This window comes from Erinaceus europaeus, unplaced genomic scaffold (assembly GCF_950295315.1).
Source record: "Erinaceus europaeus unplaced genomic scaffold, mEriEur2.1 scaffold_424, whole genome shotgun sequence".
NCBI classification, from domain to species: domain Eukaryota; kingdom Metazoa; phylum Chordata; class Mammalia; order Eulipotyphla; family Erinaceidae; genus Erinaceus; species Erinaceus europaeus.
The window spans coordinates 39,654-60,000 of record NW_026647956.1 but is presented as its reverse complement, the minus strand read 5'-3'; the positions used below and the strand labels follow the sequence as shown (position 1 = coordinate 60,000).

At 52.9% G+C, this 20,347-nt stretch overlaps 1 long non-coding RNA gene across 2 annotated transcripts; it reads right to left on the bottom strand.

The window, feature by feature from the left end:
- Nucleotides 1–16,449: 16,449 nt before the first annotated feature.
- On the bottom strand, nt 16,450–20,113 carry LOC132536549 (uncharacterized). Of its 2 annotated transcripts, none has more exons than XR_009548086.1 (3): nt 19,905–20,113; nt 16,863–16,912; nt 16,450–16,474 (listed from the first exon to the last, which is right to left on the bottom strand). It is a non-coding gene; the product is annotated as an uncharacterized LOC132536549 (long non-coding RNA). The 2 variants fall into 2 exon arrangements; XR_009548087.1 differs by lacking the exon at nt 19,905–20,113 and adding an exon at nt 17,080–17,107.
- Between the last annotated feature and the right edge of the window lie 234 nt (nt 20,114–20,347).

Here is a 20,347-nt window from a genome sequence, read left to right as displayed (position 1 = left end):
AGAGGAAGAGAAGGAGAGAGATCTGTAGACCTGCTTCACCACACGTGAAGCTTCCTTCCCTGTAGGTGGGGACCGGGGCCTTGAACCTGGGTCCTTGTAACCCCTCGCCCCTATGAGCGCACTCCCACCCAGCCCTGCGAGCGGCTGCGCCTGCAGTCAGATGCTCCTTCTTTCTCTGCAGCTGAAGCCAGACCAGCCCTGGGGTTTCTCCTGGGCCCAGCTTCTCCCAGTCCATTCGGAGAAAGATAGTATCTGAGAAGGGGGAGCTCACCCAGCCACCAGACGTGGAGATGGTTCAGCTTCACTCGGGGAGTGTGGGGCACAGAGAGAGGGGACAGCGGAGCCCCGAGACGGGGCCGCAGCACAGGTCAAATCCGAGGGGGAGAAATCAACATTAGCTGTCTCTAGCGCACAGTGACACGTGGGCCCCTGCTCAGTGCCCCTGGCAGTCACTGGCGGCCACATCCGCCTGGCAAGCCGGCAAGGCTTTGGTGCTTGCGCTGGGCACACTGGACAGGAAGCAGGGCCGGGGCGCCGCTCCCAGGAAGCCCATTTGTGCTGAGTGCACCCGCCTCAGCAGGAGAGGGAGAGAAGCGTTTCACCTCCTTGGCGTCTGTCCCTGTGTCTGTGTGTCCTCCCAGCTGCTGTGAGCTCAGGACTGTGTCCCATGTGCTGAATCTGGGCCAGGGGCCTCCCCTACGCCGTGCCCCCAACACCTGTGTGCACTCATTAGCGCAGAGCTTGTCTTCCCCGTCGTGGGGACAGTGTGACCAGCCCTACCTTTCCTGTCCTGCCTTTTATTGCTGCCGTCTGGCCTAGCAGAGAGGCAAAATATGTGCTGGGCTGTTAAAAAGCATTTTTTGGGGAGTTGGGCAGTAGTGCAGTGGATCACAGTAAGGATCCCAGTTCGAGACCCCAGCTCCCCACCTGCAGGGGAGTCGCTTCACAGGCGATGAAGCAGGTCTGCAGGTGTCTGTCTTTCTCTCCCCTCTCTGTCTTCCCCTCCTCTCTCCATTTCTCTCTGTCCTATCCAACAATGATGACATCAATAACAACAACAGGAGCAACAAAAGGGAATAAATAAATACTTTTAAAAAGCATGTTTTCCCTCCTCCAGAGAGAATTTTCTTAGTAATCACCCAGGAGCCATGTTGGCCATCTGTGTTCTTTATCTGTGTGTAGAATCATGGAACGTGCCAGTCACTGAGCCAGGAAGCAGATGAGAGACATAAAACACTCCTGAGCTGCGTCAGGTGGCTCAGACCTGCCGGCTTTGCACGAGATGCAAACAGTCAGTGACGCAAGAGGGGGAATTGCCACTGGGCTCCAGACCGGCTGCACAGTGAGCTTCTCAGGGATGTAGAGGTGGAGAAAGGAAACAAAGTCTCTCTGTTTGTTGTCCTCGTCCTGGCAGGGGCGGAGTGAGGCTGGGATTTGAATGAGTTTGGCTTGCTGACTGTTGGGAGGGGAGGAGGAAATGCCCGTGGAAGAGCTTAGCAGTGAAACGGCGTTGAGAAAGTTCACCACGTCTGGGCATGCTGAGACTGACTGTACAGGGAAGGCTGGAAGGGGACCTGCCCTGTGACCCTGCCATTCCTCTCCTGGGGACAGATCCTGGAACCCAACACACCCATCCAGAAAGATCTGTGTGCACCTGTGTTCACAGCAGCACCATGTGTAACAGCCACAACCTGGAAGCCACCCAGGTGTCCAACAACAGATGAGTGGCTGAGAAAGCTGTGGTCTCGATACACCATGGAATATTACTCAGCTATTAAAAATGATGAAGTCACTTTCTTTTCTTCCTCTGGGATGGAGCTGGAAGGAATCCTGTGAAGTGAGATCAGCCAGAGAGAGCAGGATGAAGACGGGATGGTCTCACTCAGGGACAGAAGTGGAGACATCAGAACAGAAGGGGAAACTCCAAGCAGAACGTGGGCTGGGTTTGGTGTACTTGGTGCATTTCAGGTCTGGTGGCAGAGGAAGATCTGGGCTGGGGAGAAAGTGCTTTACAGAAAACTGAGACATTTTACACATGGACCATCAACTGTATTGACTGTGACCATTAATCCCCCCAATAAGAAAGAAAGACTTCTGTTCTAGCTCCTTAGTTTTGACAGTTGTTGGAGGCGAAGTCTCAGGGGAGATATGCCTGCTACCAAGCTGGTCTGGGCGTGACTGGCTTGGTTCCTCACAGGAGAGCCTTCACTTCACACCAAGACTTTGTGGGAGGCAGCAGCTTCTTCTGCGGAGTTTGGAAATGGCAGCAGAACGTCCCCTGGTCACCTGAAGTGGGGACGTCAGCAAACAAGCTCTGGGGACACTCCAGGCCTTTTCATCCTGGTGGTTTCCCCTTTGGCCTAACAGAAATGCAGATGTTTGTGAATAGAAGGAGGATTTTCCCTCCATCGTCTCTTAAAATCCTGGCTTTTAAGTTAATATCACTCTCGAGTTACTTCCAAGTCATTATTCCGCGGGACGTGTTGAATAGCGTCAATAAACCCTAGGATTAAGCCATCCTTGGAGTAGACTTTGCTTGGTGAGGATGTTTTATTCATGAAAGATGTTACTGAATTAAATTTGCTAATTAAAAAAAAACTCTATTCATAAGGAATGTTGGCTGGTGCTTCCCCTTCTTCTGTGAGTATAATTAAGAAAGAAAGAAAAAAAAAAGAGTTGCGACTTACGTAAGTGTCGGGGAATTAATAGGGGAACTTTCTATATTTTGCCCAGGTCTGGAGACATTCAGAAACACATCCCACGAGTTCTGCGAGCACGGGGACTGAGCTCCAGCACCACACATTGCACACAGCTGGCTCTGCTAGGGAAAATAGAAGAGGCAGAAACACATCTCAGGAGTAGCTGAGCTCTCAAGCCAGAAGGGAGAGCGTGAAGGTCTCCGCAGAAAGAGCGGCCCCGAGAAACCGCGGCAGAAAGGAGGCGGCCAGGGTAGGGTGTCCGGTGGACCAGAGAAGCAGAGGGCCCAGAATTCGGGAGAGACACATTTCTTTTTGTTTTTCAATTGCTTTTACTTGTGATTATAGTGGGTCACAAGACTACAATGACAGGGTCTAGTCCCACATCACACTCACCCCCGGAGTTCTGTGTCCCCACCCTCCAGCCTCCCAAAGACCCCCACCAGGGTCCTCATGAGTGTCTCCCACCTCCCAAAGACCCCCACCAGGGTCCTCATGAGTGTTAGAGACAGTCTGCTCGCTGCTGTTGTTTTCATCCGGTCTCCAGATTCCGCTTATGAGTGAAATAGTCTTTCATCTCTTTACTTATTTTGCAAAGCATCACCCCCTCCAGTTCCATCCATTTTGTTCCAGAGGACACAGTGTCATCTTTTTGACGGCAGAGTAGTATACCATAGAGTCTAGGTGCCATAACTTCTTGATACAGTCATCTGCTGACGGGCATCTGGGCTGCTTCTTCTCTCTGGCTGCTGTGAGTAACGCAGCTGTGACCCCAGGGGTGTGTGTGTGTCCTTGATGAGTGTTTGAGTGTCCACTGGGTAAATGCCCAGGAGTGGGATTGCTGGGCCATAAGTCAATTCCATTTTTATTTTATTTTATTTTATTATTTTTTTCCTCCATAGTTATTGCTGGGGCTTGGTGCTGGCTGGCACTGTGAATCGCCACTCCTGGTAACCATTTTTTATATTTTGTTGGGATGGACAGACAGACATTGAGAGAGGAGGAGGAGAGAGACAGAGAAACACCTGCAGGCCTGCTTCACCACTTGGGAAGCTTCTCCCCCTGCAGAGGAGGACCAGGGTCTCAAACCTGGATCCTTGCAGGGGTCCTGGTGCTTGGTACTGTGTGAGCTTAACTGGGTGCACCACTGCCTGGCCCCCTTCCATGCTTATTTGTTTAAGGCCTGTCCACACGGTCTCCAGAGGGGGCTGCCCCAGTTTGCCTCCCCACCAGCTGTGGTGCAGAGTCCCTTCTCCCCACAGCCTCGCCAACACAGGAGACGCAGATTTCCCCAGGCAAATGCAGGCTTGAGAGAGAGAAAGGCAAGAGCCCCCAGACGTAGGGGACACCAGCACTCTAACAGGCAGGACGGCCCCTGGTCCAGCTCCTGGATTCCAGCTTCCGAGGACACAGTCCAAGGAACAGCACGTTAGAACTCTGGTGACTTGGGGGCAAGGGGCTCTTGGAATGGCTCCCAAGTTCTGGAGAGAACTTCTGCCAGTGTGTGATTCAGACCTGAGCAGACCTCGTCACAGAATGAAGGGAGAGGGAAGTTTTTTTCAAGCGAGAGGCATGTTCGTAGGGGTCAGCTGCAGGGCACGCCAGTTAAGGGAGGGGCAGAAAGCAGGCTGCTCGGGACAGAGGTGCTCAGCAAAGAGCCCACAGAGGTGACAGCACGGGGCTGGCAGGGGAGCACAGTGGCGAAATAGCACCTCTGGGGGCTGGGCAGCGGAGTAGTCATGAAGTGTCGCGCCCCTGATTCCAGATCCCTGTGGCCTGTGATGTGTGTGCGCCACCCCTTGGCCCCCAGCCACGTGCCTTTACGTGGGTACCAGACATCCCAGATGTGGTCTCAAGAAAGAGCAGGATTCGCTCATGTTGCCAAGCCCCTAGCTGCTCCAACACGAGGACTGGGAAACCACAGGTGACCGCTGCACCTGTCACGTCCACGGAGCCACAGCGGGGGCCCAGGGGCAGCTTCCAGGCCCAGCGAGCTGCTGGGCTCAGTGGTGTGACCTTCAGTGACAGGACACAGGGCAGGCAGCAGGGGCCCACGAGGCTGGGAAGCTGGGCTCCTGTCTCTCAGGAGAGAGCACAGGTGTCTCTGGCAGGTGACCTGGGGATGCACGGCCATGGGCAGTGGCTGGCAGGCTTGTTGTGTCTGTGCCTGTCAAGAGGGTGTGGCCGGGAGACATCCCGGGCGGGGGGCTGTGATGTGTCCCCTTCAGGCATCTCTTGCCAACTGCTCAGCTCCAAGTTTTGCTGACATGCGTGTCCAGCCGGCTTGGCCTCTTGTTCTCAGCGGCTCCTGGTTCTGCTTCCTTCTGTGGATGTCCCCGGGTCGGATCTGCAGTCCCGAGATCACCGACTAGGAATCGGTGGCAGCAGGGGACATAGCACCAGCTCAGCTGGCAGAGTGATAGGCTTCTGTGTCTGAGGCTCCTGGTTGGACCTCCCGGGGGTGACCTGGCTTCTCCCTCTTCCTTTCCTGTGGGAAACTTTGTCTTCTGTGACACGAATAAATATTAAGCCTTTTATTTAAAATGAAAATCGTTGGCCAAGGACAATCGCTCTGGGAGGTGCGACAGTTGTGACATCTTCGCAGTGGGAAGGTTGGAGAGGAGGGAGGCCCGGCTCTTGTGTGTGGCTCTCAGCTTCCTCCCTCCAGCAGCAGGTGCGGCCGACCTTGAACACAGGACAGAAGCGGCCCCAGCCTTGCAGACGCTCCGTGCAGCGAGTGAGGAGGTGAAGGACAGCCACAGAATGGTGCGCAGTGCAGACAGCTGAACACACAGATATGAAAAGGAAAGCGAAATACCAGCCTGTTTTCCTGACTGGGAGAACTGTGGAGGCTGTCTGTGGGGGTGGGGACGGGACACAGACCTTTGGTGATGGGAATGGCGAAAAAAATAGAAAACAAAAAAAGAGTACGCTGTAAATCATTACTCAATGAAGTTAAAAGAGGGAGATTTACAAAAGGAAGGAGGAGGAGGATGAGACGAAAAAGAGAAGGAGAAGCAGGAGGAGAAGGTCCTTACGCCGGTCCTTGCGCTTTGCGCCACATGCGCTTAACCCTCTGCACTACCGCCTGACCCACCCCCCCCCCAAGGTGTATTTCTGAGGTCTTAATCTAGAGTTAAAAGAATGTAGTGGGAAAGAGATGGAGGAGGAGAAGGAGAAGGAGGAAGAGGATGAGAAGGAGAAGGAAGAGGAGGAGGAGAAGGATATGGAGGAGGAGGAAGAGGAAAAGGAGGAGGAGGAAGAGGAGGAGGAAGAGGAGGAGAAAAAGATGAAGGAGGAGGAGGAGAAGGAGAAGGAGGAGGAGGAGAAGGAGGAGAAGGAGAAGGAGGAGGAAGAGGAGGAGGAGAAGAAGAAGAAGGAGGAGGAGAAGGAGGAGAAGGAGAAGGAGGAGGAGGAAAAAGAGGAGGAAGAGGAGGAGAAGAAGAAGGAGGAGAAGGAGAGGTCCATTTGGAACAGAATAGACAAGAGGTGTTTGGTGAGAAGATGTGACAGCTTATGAGGTGTCCCAAACTCTCAGATCAGAGCTCCTCGTGTTATTTATTTATTTATTATTTATTTATTTATTTATTTATTTCCTTTCTGTCGCCCTTGTTCTTTTATCGTTGTAGTTATTGTTGTTGTTACTGATGTCGTCATTGTTGGATAGGACAGAGAGAAATGGAGAGAGGAGGGGAAGACAGAGAGGGGGAGAGAAAGACAGACACCTGCAGACCTGCTTCACCGCCTGGGAAGCGACTCCCCTGCAGGTGGGGAGCCGGGGGCTCCAACCGGGATCCTTATGCCGGTCCTTGCGCTTTGCGCCACCTGCGCTTAACCCGCTGCGCCACCGCCCGACCCCCGATATTCCTGTTTCTAGAGCTTCTTCCCTCCCCTCCCCCAAGTGTAAGCACTGGGATTTGGGGACATTTTTAGGAAATGGAGAGGCATCTGATGGCTGTCCCCAAAGCTCCCCTTGCCTGCGCTGCCTACTGTAAGCACAATGGTGGGACAATCGTCTCTCACAGGGACTCGGAGGTCACAAAGGCTCCGGCGCTAAACATGAGTGGCTATGGGCCCAGCTCAGATCCATGGGGCTAACAGGGAGCTGCGTTTCTAGGTCTCCTTCAAGTCTGTGAACAACTCTCTGCTCTAGTCCTGTTCTCCTCTCAACTCGGACACCGTCTCCCCAGACAATATTTCTGGTCTGGCCCAGGCTAGCTATCAAGCAAAGATGATTAAGACTTAGGCTGCTAGGAACATTCCTAAAACAGACTTTCTCGATTCCTTCCACCCTAAGGTCCCTGTTCTCATCTGTTCTATTCCTGCCTTTGGGTTCCTGTTCATTAAGCAATTTGTCCTGCTTTATATCTTACTGCCTTTCAGCCACCAAGTTGCAGATGCCGCCATGACGCCATCCTGACCTCCCCGGGCAGACGACCTCACCCGTGTGTCCTGGAGCCTCCCCTCCCCAGAGCCCTGCCCCACTAGGGACAGACAGACACAGGCTGGGGGTGTGGATCCACCTGCCAACACCCATGTCCAGCGGAGAAGCAATGACAGAAGCCAGAACTCCCACCTTCTGCTCCCCATAGAGAATTTGGGTCCAGACTCCCAGAGGGATAAAGAACAGGGAAGCTTCCCATGAAGGAGGGGATGGGACAGGGAGCTCTGGGGGTGGGAACTGTGTGAACTGTACTATTACAATTACACCACTTACAATTTTGTAAATTAATATTAAATCACTAAAAAAAACCCCAAAAAACAGTCTGTGGCCACAGCACCTTGAACATGTCCATCTCATCTGAAAAACGAGCTCATTCTTACCAAATGCAGCAATGCCTCCTGAGAAGCAATGTTTTCACAGAGAAGCCTGTCTCAGCCGCCAAGAGTTATCACAAAATACCTTCACAGGAACAGAAGGCTATTGAGACAGTGCAGAATGCACCCTGATCTTGGTCGATTTTCCCTGGCAAACACTGGGGCCCAGTCCCCCGCATAGACACACCACTATGACTGACTGACTGACTGACTGACTGACAGGCACTGTAGACACACTATGGGCCAGGCTGCAGGGAGAAGGTGTTTCTGAACACGGTCAGGGTGTTGGCTAACTGAGGCTCCTTTGGCCTTGGGAGTCACTTGTCACTTGTCACTTGGGGGACTGAAAAGCATGTATTAGCAATTTAACGTTGATTTACAGAATTACAAGATGACAGGGGAACAATCCCACACCATCCCCACCCCCAGAGCTCTGTGTCCCCATCCACTCCACTGGAGAACTACAGTGGTTCTCCCAAGCTCACAGATACAAGTTGACTATTATTTCTACAACTCTGTCTATATTGATATATATTTGCCCATTTCCCCTCTGGTCCTGCCTTCTCTTCCTTTCTAAGTCTCACCTACACCTGCCACTCCTTCCAAGTGCCCTTCCTTCTTCCTCTTGTCTCTCCGGGTCCTGATGGAGTTGGGGTTCAGAGCCCTCTGGGCATCTCCCCCGGACATTTCTCCTCTTCTGGGAAGATGGACCTGAATTCTTTATGGGGAGCAGAGGGTGGGAGGTCTGGCTTTTGGCCTGGGTGTCATTGAGGGATTTTTTTTTTTAAGTAAAAATTTGACACCAGCCGGCTTTCATCATGCCGGTGAACGGACAGAGTAGATGCTTAGCAGGCCCTGAGCCTTTGTTTGTTTAAAGAACATGAAGTTCTTTCAAATAACCGACAATGATTCACCCCTTGTGCCTCCACCCACAGGATTGATCAGAGGGCAAAGGGCGGGGAGACAGGCCAAACCCACCGATGCCCACACCCTGGGAGACCTCAGTGGATATTTTCCGCAAGGAGCCTGCCTCGCTGAGATCAGATTGGGAGTCCAGCCTGTGTCTCCTGGGGGTGCTGGCGGTGGGGGAATTCTGAAGTTGAAGGGAGTGTTGCGACATGTCCGTGAGTGTCAATACGACAGGATGTTTACAGGCAGGAAAGCATGGGGGCGGGCAGTGGTGCACCTGGCCCAGTACTCACAGTACTAAGCGCAAGGACCCACCTGCTCCAAGGTCAGGGTCTGAGTCCCCGCTTCCCGCCTGCAGGGGGGAAGCTTCACAGGCGGTGAAGCAGGTCTGCAGGTGTCTCTGTCTGTCTCCCTCTCTATCTCTCCTCCTCTCTCCATTTATCTCTGTCCTGTCCAGTAAAACAGAATAAATGGCCTCCAGGAGCAGTGGATTTGTAGTGTTGGCACCAAGCCCCAGAGACAACCCTGGAGGGAAAAAAAAAATCTACTGATCTGTCGGACTCCTGGGTTCAAGAGTCACCTCCATCCTACCTGAGGAGAACCCTTCTTCTCTGCCCGTGACAGGCCATTGTAAGCCTTGCCCAAGTGGGACACCCCCCACCTCCACCACCCAGCCTCAGTCTGAGCCAACATCTCCAGGCAGTTGTGGTCAGCAAGGCCATTGTCTCACTTTCCAAGTTGACCTTGGGGATGTGAGGGGGGGTCTGGCTGCGACCTCTGTCACCCCACTGATGGCTGGCTGGCCGGGCGGGTGTCCCCTTCCTCCCTCACTGCCCCATGTGCGTCGCGCCCAGCCCACAGCTGCCTCGGTCCAAGAGGACGGCCGCCCGTGAGCAGAGAGGGGCGGGTCTTTGGTCCAGGTTGTCCGAGCAGCTGCTCTCCCCGCTAGAACCTCCGAACAAGCTCTCAAGGTCCAGGCTGACCTCGGCCTGCATCTCTGTGTGTGGCTTTGTGCAAGGCACAGTCGCTCTTTTCTAAAACCAGGATGACCACCAGGGTTTCACGTCACCGTTCCTGGTAGCCTTATTTTCTTGCCTTCATTTCTTCTTCTTCTTCTTTTTTTTTTAATAGAGGGCGAACGATTGAGAAGAGAGAGACCTGCAGCCCTACTCCACTGCTCATGAAGCTTCCCCACCCCAGGATCCCAAGACCTTCCACATGCTAATGTGCTCTATCTACCTGGTGGGCCGCACCCTGGCCCCTTGTCGTAGCAGAATCATACCACCGTTCTTTCCTTCTGTTTTATTTTGGGCCTTTTTTAATGTTTCATTTCCCCCAGAGCCCCGCTGAACTCTGGCTGGTGGTGCTGCTGGGGACTGAACCTGGGACTTGTGGTGCCTCAGGCATGAAAGTCTTTTGTGCATAACCATTATGATATCTCCCCAGCCCAAAGCAAGCAGACCTCTAGCCTCCCCCCCTTTTAAACTGTTTTATGTGTTATTAGTGATTTAATAGTGATTTACAAAACTATAAGAGAGTAAGGGTCCTAATTCCACACAGTTCCCACCCCCAGAGCTCTGTGTTCCCATTCCCTCCATGGGAAACTGCAGTGTTTCTCCCAAGGTCGTAGATAACGGTTGACTGTCTGTCTGTCTGTCTGTCTGTCTGTCTATCTATCTATCTATCTATCTGTCTATCTATCTAGTCTACTTCTCCTTTCTTTCTTTCTTTCTTTCTTTCTTTCTTTCTTTCTTTCTTTCTTTCTTTCTTTCTTTCTTTCTTTCACCAGAGCACTGCTCAGCTCTGGCTTATGGCAGTGTGAGGGATTGAACCTGGGGCTTGAGAGCCTCAGGCATGAGAGTCTCTTTGCAGAACCGTGATGCTGTACCCCCACCCTTGTGCTCTGTTTTTTCAATGGTCCTGCCTTCTCTTCCTTTCTTTTTTTTTTTTTTTAATATTTATTTATTTATTCCCTTTTGTTGCCCTTGTTGTTTTATTGTTGTAGTTATTATTGTTGTTGTCGTCATTGTTGGATAGGACAGAGAGAAATGGAGAGAGGAGGGGAAGACAGAGAGGAGGAGAGAAAGACAGACACCTGCAGACCTGCTTCACCGCCTGTGAAGCGACTCCCCTGCAGGTGGGGAGCCGGGGTTAGAACCGGGATCCTTATGCCAGTCCTTGTGCTTTGTGCCACCTGCGCTTAACCTGCTGCGCTACAGCCCGACTCCCCTTCTCTTCCTTTCTAAGGCACCCTCACACCTATCTCTACTTCCGCGCACCCTTCCTTTCCCCTCTTCTCTCTCAGATAAGAGAAACCGCGCCTCTTCCTCTGCTGTTTTCCACATTCACTTCTCTTTCTGCGATGGGATAAAAACAAGATTCCTGGTGACAGAGGCTTCAGGTCCTGGTGGAGCTGGGCTCCCCGTCGTTCTTTGAGCCCAAACCAACTTCTTCTGCAAAGTGGACTAGCAGGCCCAGGTGCGCCAGCCTGGACTCCGAGCAGCTGTCTGGAGCAAATGGGGACTCACGCTGCCACAGCTCCGCTGGGAGGCCGAGTACGGTGTGCTCACATCCAACGCCAGATGGTCAATTCCTGGAACCCCAGGACCAGGTTGAGTGGGTTTTGCAAGCCATCCTCACGCAGCTGACTTGCCCTGTGCCCGTCACATGAGCGAAGACAGACTGGATGCAACCCAAGGGGGTGACTCCTCTGAGAGGGGCCTGTCTGGTCACACATCAGACAGCCTGTGACACCTGACACCTGCTGGGGCTGGAGTCTCCCTGGTCCCGGAGACCTGAGCTGTGTGCACAGACACCCAGGAGGGGCACCTTCAAGGGACTCTGACCTTTACCCCAAGCAAAATGAAGGCCAGGGGCTGGGTGGTGGCACACCTGGTCGAGTGCACCTGTCGCTGTGCACAGGGACCTGGGTTCGAGCCTCCGGTCCCCATCGGCAGGGAGGAAGCTTCACAAGTGGTGAAGCAGGGCTCCAGGCAACTTTCTGTCTCTCTCTTCCTCTCTCCTTCCCCATCCTTCTCAACTTCTCTCTATTATTACAAATATGACGATTATGATTACTGTTTGCTTTCGGGATTATTGTTGGGGCTTGGTGCTGGCGCTATGAATCCACTGCTCCTGGTGGCCATTTTTTCACATTTTATTGGACAGGACAGAGAGACATTGAGAGAGGAGGGGAGATAGAGAGGAGGAGAGGAGAGACACCTGAGACCTGCAGACCTGCTTCACAGCTTGTAAAGTGCCCCCCTGCAGGTGGGGAGCCGGGGGCTCGAACCCCCAATCCTTGTGCGGGTCCCTGCGCCTGGCACCGTGTGTGCTTAACTGGGTGCACCACTGCCCAGACCCCTATTTCCCTCTCCGCCTCTCTCCGAGTAAATCAAGAAATCACAAACTCAAAGCCCACCCGTGGGCCTCGCTCCCCTGCAAGCTGACACCCTCCCTGCAGCAGCGCCCTGGCTGTGCGGTCAGACCTCCTTTGACTGGCTCCTCGCTGCTCTTCCCGAGGCCTGCAGATGTGAGCCGGGGCCCACATGCACCCTGGTCCCTGACACTGGCATGGCTGTCTCGGTGCGGCCAGTGGCCAAGCTCCAGAGAGGGAGGTTCTGGCAGTGATGCCCCCTCTGTGGCCCGAGCACATTGAACTGGGAGATTGTTTTTGAAGGCTCCAGCACAGCCCACGCGGTACAAAGGGTCAGAAGCATTCCACAGTCCCAGGTACAAAGGCCCCATGTCCTTGGCCGGTTAATCATAAGCTCTCGTAAACAAAACGTCTATGCATTCCAGCACAGAGGGGACATGGCAGTCACACGCCGCGTGTACCTGCCGCCCTCAGAGAGAAATGGGCGGTCTCTGGAAGGGTATATGCTTTTGAAAACATACTACCTTCCTTCCTTCCTGCCTTCCTTCCTTCCTGCCTTCCTTCCTTCCTTCCTCCCTCCCTTCCTCTCTCTCTGTCTCCCTTCTAATACTGAGAGGCAGGCTCCAGCAGCTCTGTGTCCGCCCCCACATTGTGGTGCATTCTGTCCATCTCCCACACAAGTCCTCGGCTGCCTCCTGTGAGTCTCTCCCTCTGCTCTGCCTTCAGTGGACCGTCTGCCGCACACCCACTCCTGGAAGCTTCCGGAAGGGAAGGCTGCTTTTCCTGCTCTACTTTTTTTTTTTTTTTCCAAATTATCATTGAATAATGTTTGTTTTATTTAACTTTTCTTCTTAGTGATTTAATATTGATTTACAAAATTACAAGGCAACAGGGGTGCAACTCCAGACAGATCCCACCCGCCAGAGCTCCGTGTCCCCATTTCCTCCACTGGAAGCTGCAGCAGTTCTCCCAAGGCTGCAGATGTGGGTCACTATTATTTTTGCAGCTATCTGTCTGTATTGGCATAGATTTTCCCTCTTCTCCCTAGGGTCACATATTATCTTCCTTTCTAAGCCACATCTACACCTGTTACTACATCCAAATGTCCCTCCCTTTTCCCTCTTCTCTCTCTCTGGGTCCTGATGGAGTTGGGGTTCAGAGCCCTCTGGGCATCTTCCCCTGACATTTCTCCCCCTCTGGGAGTCTGGACCCAGATTCTTTCTGGGGAGCAGAAGGTGGGAGTTCTGGCTTCTCTCATTGCTTCTCCACTGGACATGGGTGTTGGCAGGTGGACCCACACCCCCAGCCTGTGTCTGTCTGTCCCTCGTGGGGCAGGGATCCGGGGAGGGGAGGCTCCAGGACACACGGGGGAGGGCGTCTGCCAGGCAGGCGTCATGGCAGCATCTGCAACTTGGTGTCTGAAAGGCTGTCCTACATTTTCTCTTGGGAAAGGAGCACAGTCACCGTGGCAACCACAGGGAAGGGAGGCAGCACAGCCTTTTCTCAGGCAGAAGCAGAAGCACCTGAGTCTGCAGGGCGGCCCAGGGGTGGAGCGCCCGGGGCAGAGGCGGCTGGTCCTTCACCATGGGGTCTCAGGGGCGTGGAGTGGCTGTGACGCTCCGGGGACCCTCATGGACGCCCCTCTTCTAGGCTATTTTTCAGTTCCCTTAGCCATTTCTCTAAGGGGCTTGAACACACTCAGCAAACTTTATTTAAATATGAGCCCACAGCTTTGGTTTTTGCTTTAATTAATTAATTTTTATGAGTGATTTCATATTGCTTTCCAAAATGATAACAGGAGTACAACTCCACACCGTTCCCACCACCAGAGCTCTGTGTCCCCCTTCCCCCCCCGGAACGTGCCGTGGTGCTGCCAAGGCCACAGAGATGGGCTGGTTCTGTAACCATCTCTCTCTATGTTCGCGTGTGTATACATCTCCTCCATTGTCCTCTTTTTAAAGTTGATTTATTTATTGTTGGACAGAGGCAGAGAGGGGTTAAGAGGGGAGGGGGCAGGGGGGCGGGCGGTGGCGCAGTGGGTTAAATGCAGGTGGCGCAAAGCGCAAGGACCAGCGTAAGGATCCCGGTTCGAGCCCCCGGCTCCCCACCTGTAGGGGAGTCGCTTCACGGGCGGTGAAGCAGGTCTGCAGGTGTCTATCTTTCTGTCCCCCTCTCTGTCTTCCCCTCCTCTCTCCATGTCTCTCTGTCCTATCCAACAACGAACAACATCAACAATGGCAATAATAATAACCACAACGAGGCTACAACAACAAGGGCAACAAAAGGGGGGAAAATGGCCTCCAGGAGCGGTGGATTCATGGTGCAGGCACTGAGCCCAGCAATAACCCTGGAGGAAAAAAAAAAGAGGGGAGGGGGCGATAGAGAGGGAGAGAGACAGAGAGACCCCTGCAGCCCTGCTTCACCCCTCGTGAAGCTCTCCCCTGCAGGTGGGGACCGGGGGATTGAACCCTGGTCCTTGTGCGCTGTAACGTGTGCGCTCAGCCAGGTGCGCCAGTGCCTGGTCCCTCCCCCATTTTTTCTATGACCCTGTCTTCTTTTCTAGGTCACTCCTGCACCCCTTCCCACTTCCGAGCGCCCTTCCTTGTCCATCTTCTCTCAGATAAGAGACACAGCGCCTGGCTTCCTCTGCTGTTTCCAGATTTGCCTTCCTTTCAGTGACAGGATAAAAAGAAGATTCCCGGTGGCAAGTGCTTCAGCTCCCGATGGAATGGGGGTTCAGAGCCCTCTGGTCATCTTCCTCTATTCTTTATCCCTCTAGAAGTATGGTCCAAAGATCTTTAAGGGGGGGGTTGGGCAGTAGCACAGCGGGTTAAGCACACATGGCGAGAAGCACAAGGACCTACAGAAGGATCCCGGTTGGAGTCCCCGGCTCCCCACCTGCAAGGGAGTCGCTTCACAGGTGGTGAAGTAGGTCTGCAGGTGCCTGTCTTTCTCTCCCCATTTCTATCTTCCCCTCCTCTCTCCATTTCTCTCTGTCCTATCCAACAACAATAACGGCAATGGCTATAATAACAAGGGCAACAAAATGGGAAAAATGGTCTCCAGGAGCAGTGGATTCATAGTGCAGAAACCGAGCCCCAGTGATGACCTGGAGACAAAAAAAAATTCTTTCTGGGGAGCAGAAGGTGGGAGTTGTGGCTTCTGTCGTTGCTTCTCCGCTGGACATGGGTGTTGGCAGGTGGATCCACACCCCCAGCCTGTGTCTGTCTGTCCCTAGTGGGGCAGGGCTCTGGGGAGGGGAGGCTCCAGGACACATGGGTGAGGGCGTCTGCCCAGGGAGGCCAGGCAGGCGTCATGGCAGCATCTGCAGCCTGGTGGCTGAAGTGAGCCCACAGCTTTTCATGCAGGAGATCACACCCAGCCCAGCCAGGAGCACCCCAGTCGCTGCATGCCTGCTCCCAGCTGCGTCCCTGGCAGCGGGCTTGAAGTGGCCCCACAGTCAGGAACCAGGAGCACAGGCTGTCTCTGGGCAGAGCCAGAGGGCACGGGAACAGGTGTGGCCATTCCTGCCAGGTGTAGTTGTGTAGGTGTGTGACCCCTGTCCTCTGAGTCCCAGTCACGGCCATTATCTGCAGGTCACCAGTTGTCACAGGGACCAGCTCAGGATTCTGATAGCCAAACAACCTTTCTCCCTCACCCCACTTGGCTTGGCTGTGGAGAGAGCTGTGTAGGGCCTGTCAGTGACTGGAATTCGCGGTGGGGCAGGTAATCTGGAGGCCCGGAGACCAAAGTGGCCATGAATTTGGACACGAGAGTGTGAGAAGGAGGAAAAGACTGCAGTGTGACAGCATCTATGAGTTACGACACCCCCGCCCGCCCCGCCCCGCCCGAGTCCCATGTCTGGGCTGTCACCTGGCCACCTGCCAAACTCTTTCCCCACTGTCCTTGGCACCGGGTCTTTCCTTTGGCGCAAGGACATGCCTCTATCAGGTAGAGATCATGGGCCAGCGAAACAGCCCTGGGGGCCAGCGGGTGGCTGTGCCCATGAGCGGGTGACCCCAGAGGCGAGCCCGGCCCCGGCACACCGAAGGCGGCTTGGATGCTGTGTTTTTTCTCTCTCTATCTCTGTGTCTCTGCCTCTCTCTCCATCCAAAAAGGCGGAAATAAATGAAAGCAGAGGAGGATATGGACCCCCTGCTCCACTCACCTGACGCACTAAGTCGGCGCCCTTACAAGGCCCAGCCCAAACCCTTAGCTTCTTCTTTTAAACATTTTAATTTTTTTTAAAAAATTTACTTATATTTATTTTTAAATTTTTTTAAAAAATATTTATTTTATTTACTTATTCCCTTTGTTGCCCTTGTTGTTTTATTGTTGTAGTTATTATTGTTGTTTGTTGTTGGATAGGACAGAGAGAAATGGAGAGAGGAGGGGAAGACAGAGAGGAGGAGAGAAAGACAGACACCTGCAGACCTGCTTCACCGCCTGTGAAGCGACTCCCCTGCAGGTGGGGAGCCGGGGCTCAAACCGGGATCCTTATGCCGTTCCTTGTGCTTTGCGCCACCTGCGCTTAACCCGCTGCGCTACAGCCTGACTCCCACTTACATTTATTTTATTGGCTAGAGACAGAGAGAAGTTTCAAGAGGGGAAATAGAGAGGGAGAGAAACAGAGAGACACCTGCAGCCCTGCTTCACCATGCACGAAGCTTTCTCCCTGCAGGAGGGGACCAGGGGCTTGAACTCAGGTCCTTGTGCCCTGTCATGTGTGCGATTAACCAGGTGCATCACCGCCTGCTCCACCTCCAGCTTCTTAAAGACAGTTTACATTCTGGAAAACAGAGGTTCCCCTGTCACTCAGGAGTCTGTTAGGGAGGAGGGAGATGGGAGGTGGGCAATGGTGTGACTAGTTAAGTGCCCATATCACCAGGCACGAGGACCCAGGTTCGGGCCCCCACTCCCCACCTGCAGGAGGGAGTGGGGGGGAGGCTTCATGAGCTGTGAAGCAGGTCTGCAGGTGTCTCTCTTTCACCACCCTCTCCAGCTCCCTCCTCTCTCAATGTCCTTCTGTCCTGTCAAATAGAAATAGAAATGGGAAAACTCACCCCTGGGAGCAGCGGATTCCTGATGCTGGCACTGAGCCCCAGCAGCAAGTCTGGAGACAATAAACAATCAAAGACAAGAAGGGAGGTGGGTCCTGTCCTCACAGGGTAGCAGATGCTCCCACAGCTCCCCTGCCCGTGGAGGCCCCCTGCCCCGCGGCCCAGCCCACAGTGTTCTCGGGCGTACGGGCACCCGCTGACCCCAGGGAGCCCCGCTGACCTCAGCTCCATGGCACCATCCCCCACGGCTGCAGATGTCTGCGGTCCATGTCTGGACTGTCTGCGCTTCTCGGACAAGCCCTCCAGTGGAGAGGGGTGGGTCCGGTTCAGAACGGGCGTCTGCCACAGTTTCCCTGCTGCTGGGGGACCTGGGTCTTGACAGGTCTGCATCCAGTGTTCACACACACAGCCTCTGGATAGCAAGAGTGGTGGGAAGCTACAAGCTGAAGATGTGTGCAAGGGCCTCACCTCCTTCCTCGCTTTTAAAAGACTGTTAGTGATTTCATATTGGTTTACAAAATTATGGGACTACAGGGTTATAATTCCACACTGTTCCCACCACCAGAGCTCTGTGTCCCCATCCCCTCCACCAGAAACTGCAGTGGTTCTCCCAAGGTCACAGAGATGAGCTATTACTTCCCTATCTGTCTGTCTATCCATCTATCTATCATCTATCTATCTATCTATCTATCTATCTATCTATCTATCTATCTATCTACCTACCTACCTACCTACCTACCTACCTACCTATCCATCCATCTATCATCTATTCATCTATCTATCAATCTATTTATCTACCTACCTACCTATCCATCCATCCATCTATCTATCCATCCATCCATCTATCTATCCATCCATCCATCTATCATCTATCTATTCATCTATCTATCTATCAATCTGTCTTTGCTCATTTTTTCCCATTTCCCATCTCACACCTACACCTATCACTACTTCCAAGTGTCCTTCTTTTTTTCCTCTTCTCTCTGATAAGAGAAACATCACCTGGTTTTCTCTGGTGTTTTCTTTACTTTTTTAAAAAAATTATTTTATTTATTTATTTTCCCTTTTGTTGCCCTTATTGTTTATTTATTTATTTATTTTTAGTTATTATTGTTGTCGTCATTGTTGGACAGGAGAGAGAGAAATGGAGAGAGGAGGGGAAGACAGAGAGGGGGAGAGAAAGACAGACACCTGCAGACCTGCTTCACCGCCTGTGAAGCGACTCCCCTGCAGGTGGGGAGCCAGGGGCTCGAACCGGGATCCTTATGCAGGTCCTTGCGCTTCACACCGTGTGTGCTTAACCCGCTGCACTACCACCCGACTCCCGTTTTCTTTACTTGAAAAAAAATGATATTTTTAATAGCCTTTATTTATTTGTTGGATAGAGACAGCCAGAAATTGAGAAGAAAGGGAGAAACAGAGGAGAGAGACAGAGAAACATCTGCAGCCCTGCTTCACCACTTGTGAAGCTTCCCCCTTGCAGGTGGGGGCCAGGAGCTTGAACCCGGGTCCTTGAGCATTATAGTAGGTGCCAGCTGTGCCACCCTCTGGCCCCTTCGGATGTTTTCCAGGTTCACTCCCCTTTCAGTGACGGGATAAAATCAAGATTTCTGGTGACAAACTCTCCAGGTCCTGGAGGAACTGGGGCTCAGAGCCCTCTGGTCATCCTCCCCTGACATTTCTCTCCCTCTGGGAGCAGGGACCCAAATTCTCTATGGGGAGCAGAAGGTGGGAGTTCTGGCTTCTGTCATTGCTTCTCCGCTGGACATGGGTGTCAGTCACAGCAACAAACTTAACAGATAATTTATTTTCTTTTGTGTGTAAAGAGAGTATAACTTGTTTGGGTTATCAGCAGAGTCTTGGGCAGAATGTGCAGATTCTAAGGCTGCTGACCAAGGCCACTTGGATGACAGCAGAAGGTCCCATCTAGGGGCCGGAGACTCAGCATAACGGTCCTGTAAAAAGCTCTGCTGGGTCGCATAGGCTTCTGTGCTGAATATGGGCCCCAGATGAAATCAACGGGGTTTACAGTTAACAGTGTTTATACACTTTTCCCATGTTTGGCCGTGACTGTCTTCCCTGATCCAGCTTTCTAGTCCTATTTCCAACTCTGACACCGTTTTCCAAGACAGTGTCTTTGGCCCACCTGCATGTTAACTGTCAGGCTCAGGCAAAAATTAGTGAAGTCATGGGCCCTTGGAATACATCTAAAATGGACCTACTAGCTTTTTCCAAAATGGAGACAAATATCATCTGCTATATTCTTACCTTTTCTGGTTATTAAATGATTTGTCCTGCTTTATATCTTAATGCTTTTCAGCCACCAAGCTGCTGATGCTGCCATGACACCACTCTGTCCTTCCTGGGCAGACGCCCTCACCCATGTGTCCTGGAGCCTCCCCTCCCCAGAGCCCTGCCCCACTAGGGACAGACAGACACAGGCTGGGGGTATGGATCCACCTGCCAACACCCATGTCCAGTGGAGAAGCAATGACAGAAGCCAGAACTCCCACCTTCTGCTCCCCATAAAGAATTTGGGTCCCTGCTCCCAGAGGGATAAAGAACAGGGAAGCTTCCAATGGAGGGGATGGGACAGGGAACTCTGGTAGAGAGAACTGTGTGGAATTAAACCCCTCTAATCCTACAGTCTTGTTGGTCATCATTAAATAAATAAAAAAAAAGCATCTCCTATCTGAGGCTCTGAGGTCCCAGGTTCAATCCCCAGCACCACCATCAGCCAGAGCTCACAGGGCTCTGGTCTCTCTCTCTCTCTCGTAGTATTCCATTTATGCTTGAGAGGAGGGGAAAAGTGGCACCAAGTAAGATGTGTGGCTTTAGCTTCTCTCTGGAGATGTGGACCCTTAGCTTCTGTGCCTGGGGACGGCCCACTGAATTCCAAAGGGCGGTTAGTTGTCAGGGGGCTAGATTTCCTGCTGACCTTCTAGTCATCTGGACAGGGGCTCAAGTCAGAGGTGCAGACCCTCCTCTAAAGTTCCAAGTTGCTGCCTGTCACCTGGATCCCAAAGCCCTTGTAGGCTGTCTGACCTTAGACCCAGTGGGGTGGCAGGATGCAGAGCCAAAGACCTCAGGTCCCCCTGTCCCTTCCTTCTGGGAGTCTGAAGACCCAGATGCGACTTGTCCATCAAGGGTTGGGGGCAGCCCTGCTGAGTCCTTCACTGTCAGCAGACGACAGAAGCCGGTCCCTGTGGCCCTAGGACGATGCTGACCAGGCACTGTGCCAGCCTCAGCTGGTTTCCTTCTGGGCGGGCCAACAGGAGTGGAGCTGGGCTGAGGGTGGAAGGGCGGGCAGGAGCCCAGGGGAGGCGTCCTCTGTCAGCCTCCTTCCTGTTGGCCAGGCTCCGAGGGGCGGGCCCAGGGCTCTTTCATTCACGAACTCAGAAACAGACCCGGACTTGGGCTTTGATTTGTGGACTTGACCTTTTAAAAGCACGATTTTTTTCCCTTTTGTTTTCTTTTTTATGGTGCTG